This window comes from Diadema antillarum, unplaced genomic scaffold (genome assembly GCF_040938485.1).
Source record: "Diadema antillarum isolate AM-2024a unplaced genomic scaffold, OU_Dant_1.0 seq00002206_RagTag, whole genome shotgun sequence".
NCBI lineage: Eukaryota > Metazoa > Echinodermata > Echinoidea > Diadematoida > Diadematidae > Diadema > Diadema antillarum.
Window position 1 is genome coordinate 1 of NW_027272840.1, and position 10,160 is coordinate 10,160.

Genomic DNA, 10,160 nt, shown 5'->3' on the forward strand with positions numbered 1-10,160 from the left:
TTGGGGGTGGGGGGGGGGGGGTGGTTGGAAGGGTCCAAATGGAGGCCTGAATTGTACATTTTCATCTTCTTCCTGAAAACCTCATGATGGATTTTTGTCAAACTTGGCAGGTAGCATCCCTAGGTGGTCAGGATCTCAATTTATCAAACTGGGCACCATGCCCCACCCAGAGGGCCCCAGAGGGCCCCAATTCCCCCAAATTAAGGAATCTTGAAAAAATTGGGCCCTTATTGTACATTTTCATCTTCCACTTGAGAATGCCTCGTCAAATTTTAGTAGAGCTGTGAATAATTTAGATTAGTGACTGCGTGAAAGGTGAACTTGCGATACTCAGGTGAGCGCTAGACCCGCGGGTCTCTTGTTCATTTAGTAATAAAACATCCTCATAATTTTCGATGAAGTTTGTGCACAAAACAGATTTTGTGTTATGCAATAATGTGTTCTACATGTGTTCCGTTCCCGTTCCTCTAGTTAAAAAGAAACAAAAATGTTACAATTAAGGCAGAATGTTCAGAGGCCGTTGTCCAAAGCAAGCGATTTTCTTATTGATAACGGTCTCCCCCAACTTGCATACTTATGTTTTTAATGAAATTCACGTATAACTTCACATGATTACATATTTGTCATGTGAAATTTTGTTTGTATTTTTAAGATTTGTGAATAAAGTGTTTGATGTTGTTATGCTTTCATGTTATGTACAGGTTGAGAAATGAATAAAGCTTAATGAAAATGAAACTAATCATTCTCTTCTTATCTTAACAGCCATGAAAACAGCAGATTTTGAGATGTCAATGTGAAATGTCCCTCGCGAGTGATGGGGAACACACAATGAGCATTGAGTTTACACATGTAAAATGCACCCCTCGGCTTGGTTTGATATTGCGTAACGTGTGTCTGAGCTCGCCGTGTTCGCGTGTCAGTCAGTCTGCTGGTGGGCGTGGGGAGGGTGTGTCTGGCATGGCGTCTGTGATTCGCTGAATGTCGGCTGCGCGGGCCTGGCAATCCAGCTTCCTTCCGAACACGTTTTGTGGCAGGGCATGGAGCAGGCTATCTCGTGGTACTTTTGGCGGTAATGCTATGTGCAAATGGATATACGATAAACGTGTTACTTGAAATTAAAGGTCTTGTTTGCCTTTGGGAACAGCGATTTATAAAAATGTTCAAGATATCACATTTGATGCATGTGTAATCCTTGTTATTGTACTCTTTGCTTGTTGTTAACTATTATGTAACGCCTTCATTTATAACTGGTAATTATATTCTTAATGACTCACTACTTTCATCTTGTCTTTGGGGTTCAGCCTCGAAATGTCAATGGCCTATTGCTGTTCCCCTCCACACCCGCCACTTATCCTGAGTCACAATTTTTTTTTATGTGCATTATTTTGTTAATGACTGTTTTTTTTTTCTGTATGTATACATGTATTTTGCTTTGCTTACATGAAATAACATTGATTTCATTTTCACTTTCTTTTTATGAGATGTGGAAAATAAATTTGAAACATAAAACTTGTAGGTCTCTTGTTTCACAAAACATCCTACCTTACAAACTTTTGGCAAAAAAAGCCTAAGATACAGTATAAGGAGATATCAGTATTTTTCTTATCAAAGACGGTTTAGTTTGGCAACACTGACATGATTACTATTGTTCATATTTTGTCTATTTAGCAATACTTAAATTAACATTGATGATATATTTTACAATGGTTGGGTCTATCCCAAACTCACATTTTGGAATCATTTCAAAGCACTAATGCTGGGGGGGGGGGGGGTTTGTTTGTTTGTTTGTTTCTTCTCCCAATGGTCAATTATGTCTTTAAATGTTTTTCGAGATATCGCTGCGGACGTGAAGGGAAGCAACTCAGCTTTTTGACATCTCTTCGCTATTGGGCATCACTCTCCCCCTTTCCTCTTCTATACTTTGGCGGGAAGAGTTCTCTTCAGCTACTGAAATAATGACCAATCATAATGCAGTGAATTGAGGCAGGGATAGGTGATTGGATGACATTGGATTTTGGTAAAGTTGTCTGGATCCTTGAAAGGGATATATAGACATAATTTTTCTAAGAATGTTGTTCTAGATGCATCATGGCCGGGAACTTCCGTAAACACGTGTCACCGAACCAGTGTACTCTCGCCGATTTAATCCGTGGAGCTTTCATGCTCTGTTCCTTGGCGATCATGACTCTGTCATGGAGTGGATGAAGGCGAACAATATTATCGCATCGAGGATGGCCTGCGAGGTCTGCGGTTCGGAGTGCGTCTGGACTAGACGAGAAAAGAAGCACCACGGGTACACGTGGCGATGTCGGCGGACTAAGGGGGAAGGGAAACCCGAGAAGGAGTATAGCGTCTTGAGGTACTTCTTCTTCGAACACACTCATTTCCTCGTCCAGGACGTGATGGAATTCATCAGGGCGTTTCTCCTCCAGGGCTCACTGAAGGGGTGTTCCATCCAGGCAGGGATGGACTACAAGAAAACATCTGTCGACTGGGCGAACTTCGTCCGCGACCCCTTCAAAAAATTCGTCGATGATCTCTACAACAGGGAGACCCCAGTCCTCGTCCGTGGCGAGGTCGAAATCGACGAATCCCTCTTCGGGCGTAGGTGCAAATACCACAGGGGCGACGGCACGAAAGGTGTCAAAGTCTTTTCCGACAGATCGGAAAAGACGCTTACCAGCATCATCCGTCGCCACGTCGTCCCCGGGACAACGATTTACACTGACGGGGGGAGCGGATACGTCCAACTCAACAAGCTGGGTTACCAGCACTTCTCGGTGGTCCACAAGGACCAATTCAAAGCAGTCTTCGAGAATGTGGAAAACGGGGAGAGGAAGGAGGTGACGACGAACACGATCGAGGGGGCCTGGAAACACGCGAAGGACCACTTTCGACGTATCAATGGGACGAAGCTGTCCAACTTCGAAGCCCATATGGCTGAGATCATATGGAGGAATCATGTGAGAGGCCAGAACATTTTCGAAGCCTTCTTCCGCGACCTTCTGGGGAAATACTTCCCTCTCACAGGACCTAGGCAATCCCTTTTCGATACCTGGTCGACCTGCAATGTGGACACCTCCATCCAGAGACTGAGCGACGCAGAGCTGGACGATGACGAAGATGGCGACGACAATGGAGAACCATCTCCCCGCACATAGACCCCGAAGCTGAAAACCGCCTCCGGCACCGTCGCCACGACCGCCACCGCCTCAGCCTCCACTGCCCCTGGCACCGTCGCCACCGCTGGGCCAAACCAGTCAGGACCGAACAAGAAGAGGAAGCACTCGCCGTACAAGAAAGTCTGCCACCCGACAGGCTTTCGTCACGTGAATGCCCCTATACTCTAGTGGCTGGTCAACGACGACGACCAAGCAACCCGGCGTCACTCTGCCGAGTGACATGTCTTCGGACGAAGACTTCCAACAGTGAACTCATTCACTGTCCAAACCCAACGGCTCTTTTTAGAGCCAACACACTTCCAAAAAAGAAATCAGAAGATGACTTTCTCAATGCCTCAATAATTTATATAATTATGAATTATATTCTTTGATCTAATCTCACTAAAGATTTCCTTACATCTTTACTGGTATTACTTTCTGTCTATTTCTTTATCCATCACTTATCTTCTTATAAGAATCTCTATATAAGAATCCGAATCTCGATCACTCTTCTTATAAAAATCATCTCCCCTTTTCTATCAATTTGTATTGCAGTATAGCTCTACCCTTGGAATTTGATGAAATTTAGACACCCTTCTCACACAATAGCATATTAAATTTCGATTGCAACTTAAATATACAATTTATAATTATAATCTTAAAGTAATACCAGGAATACTTTGATACAACAACTAGAATAATAACAGAGTGAGAGTGTTATTAACTACAATTAGTACAATGATAATGATGATAAAAACAATAATGGTCGTAAAGCATCATCATCAGCATCATCATTAGGGCACCAAAACAGGGGTTGGTTACTATAGCATTACTTTATCGCAATTGGCCTGCAAAAATATGCTAATACACTGTAATCATTTTCAACACATAGTTCAGAGTATTGGATACTTGAGGTGAGAGTACAGTGTAATTTTCACTTAATCAATGTCACAAATGAAAACTGATGAAAAAAAGAGAGAAAGAAAGTAAACTGACCAATAAAGAGTTGACTGACGAGGGAACATGAACTTCAATAATTGCAAAATGATAACAGTATTAACCATACAATGATAATAATGAGAAAAATATAATAATCGTCAACAGCACCATCATCACCATCGTTATCGATACTTTAAGAGCCGAGAGTGCAGTGTAATTTTAACGAAAACAATGACACATATGAAAATCGATTAAAAAAAAGAAAGGGAAACTGACAGTATATATATATACATATATATATATATATATATATATATATATATATACTAGTATATAACACATCAACTTTTATTTGTGGAAATTGTCCCCACCGACATACATAACGTAGCCTGTTCGCCGTGGAGGGGGACTACTGTAGTATATCACGAGTATATATACTGTTGGAATCAGGCGCGCCGGAAGCAGTTTTGGATTGGGGGGGCAAACATTGGAGGGGGCTCAAGATTAGACCATGCATATGTTACACAATATACACATACACACACACACACACACACACACACGCACACACATCTATTATTTATATATATATATATGTATATATAAACATATATATATATATATATATATATATATATATATTATGTAAAGTGGGGTACGGTGGGTCGAAACATGGGGGGAACCATAAAGTAATTTGGACGGTCTGTATGCTTGTGCGTGTGTGCGTGAGCATTAATGGGACTACAATACATTACGGAATGTGATACATTCAACAACGCAGTCACTGAGGAACATTGTAAGTTTTCCTTACATGGATTATGGAATGACGGTGTAAAACGATCGACAAATTATATACTGTCAGCAACATAAGGTGAATGGCATAACAATAAAATGCGAGCGAGCGAAGCGAGCGAGCTTGAAAATTTTGATATTCTACAGTTCCAAAACTGGAGTTTTAATTGTAGCTACATATTTCGCTTTGAAATAAATGGGGGCGCATCGGGCGCAACTGCTGGCAATTATTGGCAGCAACATTAGGAGAATGGCATAACGATTCAATGCGAACGAGCAAAGCGAGCGAGCTTGAGAATTTTGACATTTTACAGTCCCAAAACTCCCGTTTGTAGCTATATCTTTCGCTTTGGAAATTAAGGGGGGGGCATCGGGCGCAACTGCTGGCAATTACTGGCAGCAACATTAGGAGAATGGCATAACGATTCAATGCGAGCGAGCAAAGCGAGCGAGCTTGAGAATTTTGACATTTTACAGTCCCAAAACTCCCGTTTGTAGCTATATCTTTCGCTTTGGAAATTAAGGGGGGGGGGGGCATCCGACGCAACTGCTGGCAATTACTGGCAGCAACATTAGGAGAGTGGCATAACGATTCAATGCGAGCGAGCGAAGCGAGCGAGCTTAAAAATTTTGACATTTCACAGTCCCCAAACTCCCGTTTGTAGCTATATTTATCTTTCGCTGTGGAAATTAAGGGGTGGGGCATCGGGCGCAACTACTGGCAATTACTGTCAGCAACATTAGGAGAATGGCATAACGATTCAATGCGAGCGAGCGAAGCGAGCGAGCTTGAAAATGTTGACATTCTAGAGTCCAACAACTGCCGTCGTAGTTATGTTTTTCACTTTAGAAATTAAGGGGGAGGCGCACCGGGCTCAACTGCTGTATGCGAGCGAGCGAAGCGAGCGAGCTTGAAAATTTTGACATTTTACAGTCAAAAAGCTGCCGTTTGTAGCCATATTTTTTCCCTTTTATTCATATATATACATATCTATTTTATTTTCTTTGTTTATTCATTTATCTTTATTATCATTAGGTGATCCGAGTATCCTCTCGGATCACCTTCTGTATCTGTACGGATTCTTTGTTTTTCTTCTTCTTTATTTCTCCTCAAAAGTTGTGCAGAGGTTAGCTCAGAAAGTCCGCTGCCTGTCAATTTCAAAATTATATCATGTATGCATCATGTCCCAAAGACGGCAAATCTAATGTATCATTGTGATCAGTCGACCGTGACGTCACTATGACGTCATTATATGAAAACACATTCTCAATCATATCTCATTAATGAAATAGAATTTTTCAATGAAATTTACGTCACATATATTTAAAGTTATGCGCATTCTACTCATGTTCTCAAAATTCATATTTTCTCTTAAAACGTGCGCGTACGCGCGCGTTGAAATATTTGTATGCTCCAATCGAGCTCAAAATTTTTTTGCACACGTTTCAGACCATTTGGAGCATTTTTTGAAAAATTGAAAAAATCGGACGGACGCGTACGCGCGCGCGCATATACGCACGCACAGCTCATATGCAATTGAAATTTCCAGTTTTTTCACTTTGATCGCATGTCTGAAATGTCAAGGAATATTTATACCACGTTTCAAGTCAATCCGACTCAATATGACGTCATACGGGGCCGTCAAAGTTGAAATTCCGCGCGCGCGTCAATGGCGATATACAGTGCAACTATGCCAAAAAACTGCCAATTTTAAATCCGATTTTACTCGTCAGGATGGACGGTGACCCCCCATTTTCTTTACATATATTGAAAGCTGATGAGTTGTACATGTCATTTCATGGGTAGGCAATGCTGAAAAAATGATTAAAAGATATCAAATTTCTTAATAAAGTAAAAAAAGTAAATTTTCAAAATGACGTCATCAAATTACAAGTTTACTCGAGCGTATCTCACTTATCCTCTGCCAATTTTCTCCCATATTTCAGTATGTTGTAGCTTATGAAATGTTCTTTCATTAATGTAAAAACAACATTTTGATTGGATGACGTCATCGCCTCGTAAAAATGGATTGAATGTATCCTTGTAGAATTTGACCAGTTTACGTGTTATCTCTATGGGAGAGCAGTTTTTCTGGCAGTGAAAATTGACATGACTCTCTTTTTCGAGCACTAGCTCACTTTTGCTTCGGTGAATTTTTCCCAGATTTTAGTATGTTGTAGCTGAGACTTTGGGCTATCGTAAGTGTGCCCTTCATTTTTTCATACGACGTCGGCATCACGTCGAAAAACTTGGTTGAAAATGGCACGTGGCTTCGATGCAGCGTCATTTTGCTTAATACACAGGGCCTATGGAGCATGAAATAGGTCATTGCATAGCGCATCCGACTCGTAATCCTAAGGTCCCTGGTTCGAGGCTCACCCCTGCCAATATTTTTTTTTTCATTTTTTTAAACACTTTTTTTCTTCTTTTTCTTTAGTTATTCTTAATCTCCCTTCCTAACTCTATCTTTTTCTGATTTTTTTATGCTTCTCCTTCAAATTTCTATAAAATAACATATTTTTTTCTTTATTTGTCTTTCTTTCTACTACTTTCTGTGCAATAGATGAACAACAACAATGGCTATCAATCCCATATTTTGCACATGTTTAGTTCATGTCACGTACATTATTTCATAAAATAACAACTACTTGATCAGACACCATCTTGGGTATGTAAATTAGGGTCAAAGGTCATAAATGTTTCATCCTGTATCTTGGTGAATACATGTCCTATCTTTCCCATATTTTGCACACACAAAGACCATGTAACAAGGATCATTTCACAAAATAACCACTTTTTGCTCAGACGCCATCTTGGGTGTGCAAAGTGAGGTCAAAGGTCATATGTACTTCTTTCTGTATTTTCGTTATGACGTGTTATCTCTATGGGAGGGATTTTTTTTTAATGTGAAAATCGACATGCTTTTCTTTATCGAGCACTAGCTCTCACTTACCCTTCGGTGAATTTCTCCCAGATTTTATGTTGTACCTAAGACTTTGCATTTTGCATCTTGGTGAATACCTGTCCTATCTTTGCCATATTTTGCACACGAATATAGACGATGTCGCAAGAATCATTTCACAAAATAACCACTTTTTCCTCAGATGCCATCTTGGGAGGGTAAAGGTGGGTCAAAGGTCATATGTATTCGTTGCTGTATCTTCGTTATTCAGTGTATACAGAATTGGTACCAAAGATGGCAGATATGACTCCCTTTTCTAAATGAGAATCCAAACCTCACACGGCCAATGTCTCTAAACACCGATGAAACTTGTATTGTCATGCCTATTACGATCAGGACTCGAATCATTGATTAAAAAAAAAAATCGGATCACCTTAATTTGTCAGTGATGACAAATTACAATCTCTAGTTAGGTGATCCGAGTATCCTCTCGGATCACCTTCTGTATCTGTACGGATTCTTTCTTCTTTTTTTTCTTTATTTCTCCCCAAAAGTTGTGCAGAGGTTAGCTCAGAAAGTGCATTGCCTATCAATGTCAAACTTATACCATATATATATGGTGACCCAAAGACGACAAATCTTGTAAAATCATTGTGATCAGTCGACCGTGACGTCACTATGACGTCATTATATGAAAACACATTTTCATTCATATCTCATTAATGGAATGGAATTTTTCAATCAAATTTACGTCACATATAATTCAAGTCAAGCGCATTCTACTCACATTCTCAAAATTCTTCTATATTTTAAAACGTGCGCGTACGCGCGCGTTGAAATATTTGTATGCTCAAATCGAGCTCAAATTTTTTTTGCACACGTTTCAGACCATTTGGAGCATTTTTTGAAAAATTGAAAAAATTGGACGGACGCGTACGCGCGCGCTCATATACGCACGCACAGCTCATATGCAATAGAAATTTCCCGTTTTTTCACACTTATCGGCTGCCTGAAATGTCAAGGAATATTTCTACCAAGTTTCAAGTCAATCCGACTCAATATGAGGTCATACGGGCCCGTCAAAGTTGAAATTCCGCGCGCGCGTCAATGGCGATATTCAGTACAACTATGCCAAAAAACTGTCAATTTTAAATCCGATTTTACTCGTCAGGATGGACGGTGACCCTCCATTTTCTGTACATATTTTGAAAGCTGATGAGTTGTACATGTCATTTCATGGGGTGGCAATGCTGACAAAATGATTAAAAGATATCAAATTTCTTAATAAAGTAAAAAAAGTAAATTTTCAAAATGACGCCATCAAATTTCAAGTTCATTTGAGCGTATCTCACTAGTCCTTTGTCAATTTTCACCCAGATTTCAGTATGATGTAGTTTATTTAATGTTCTTTCAAACATAAAATTACAATATTTTGATTGGATAACGGTATTACCTCGTAAAAATGGATTAAAAGTAATCTTGTCAAATTTGACCAGTTTACGTGTTATCTCTATGGGAGTGCAGTTTTTCTGGAAATGAAAATTGACATGACTATCTTTATCGAGCACTAGCTCACTTACCCTTCGGTAAATTTCTCCCAGATTTTAATATGTTGTAGCTGAGACTTTACCCTACCGTAAGTGTGCCCTTTGTCTTTTCATACGATGTCGGGATCACGTCAAAAAATTGGGTTGAAATTCAGGCTTATCTTCGATGTATTGAGATATTTCTTTCTTTCTGCAACTTTCTTTGCAATAACTCAAGAAAAACGGCCTCTATCACTTCCATATTTTGCACATGTTTAGTTCATGTCACGTACATTATTTCATAAAATAACAACTACTTGATCGGACACCATCTTGGGTATGTAAAGTAGGGTCAAAGGTCATAAGTGTTTCACCCTGTATCTTAGTGAATACATGTTCTATCTTTCCCATATTTTGCACACGCAAAGACCATATTACAAGGATCATTTCACAAAATAACCACTTTTTACTCAGATGCCATCTTGTCGTTGCAAATTGAGGTCAAAGGTCATATGTACTTCTTTTTGTATCTTCGTTATGACGTGTTATCTCTATGGGAGGGAATTTTCTTTAATGTGAAAATTGACATGATTGTCTTTATCGAGCACTAGCTCACTTACCCTTCGGTGAATTTCTCCCAGATTTTAATATGTTGTAGCTGAGACCTTGCGCTATCGTTTTATTTCCTTTGTTTTTTCATACGATGTCGGGATTACGATAAAAAATTGGTTGAAATTAAAGCTTATCTTCTATGTATTGAGATATTTCTTTCTTTCTGCAACTCTCTTTGCAATAACTCAAGAAAAACACGCCCTATCACCCCCATATTTTGCACATGT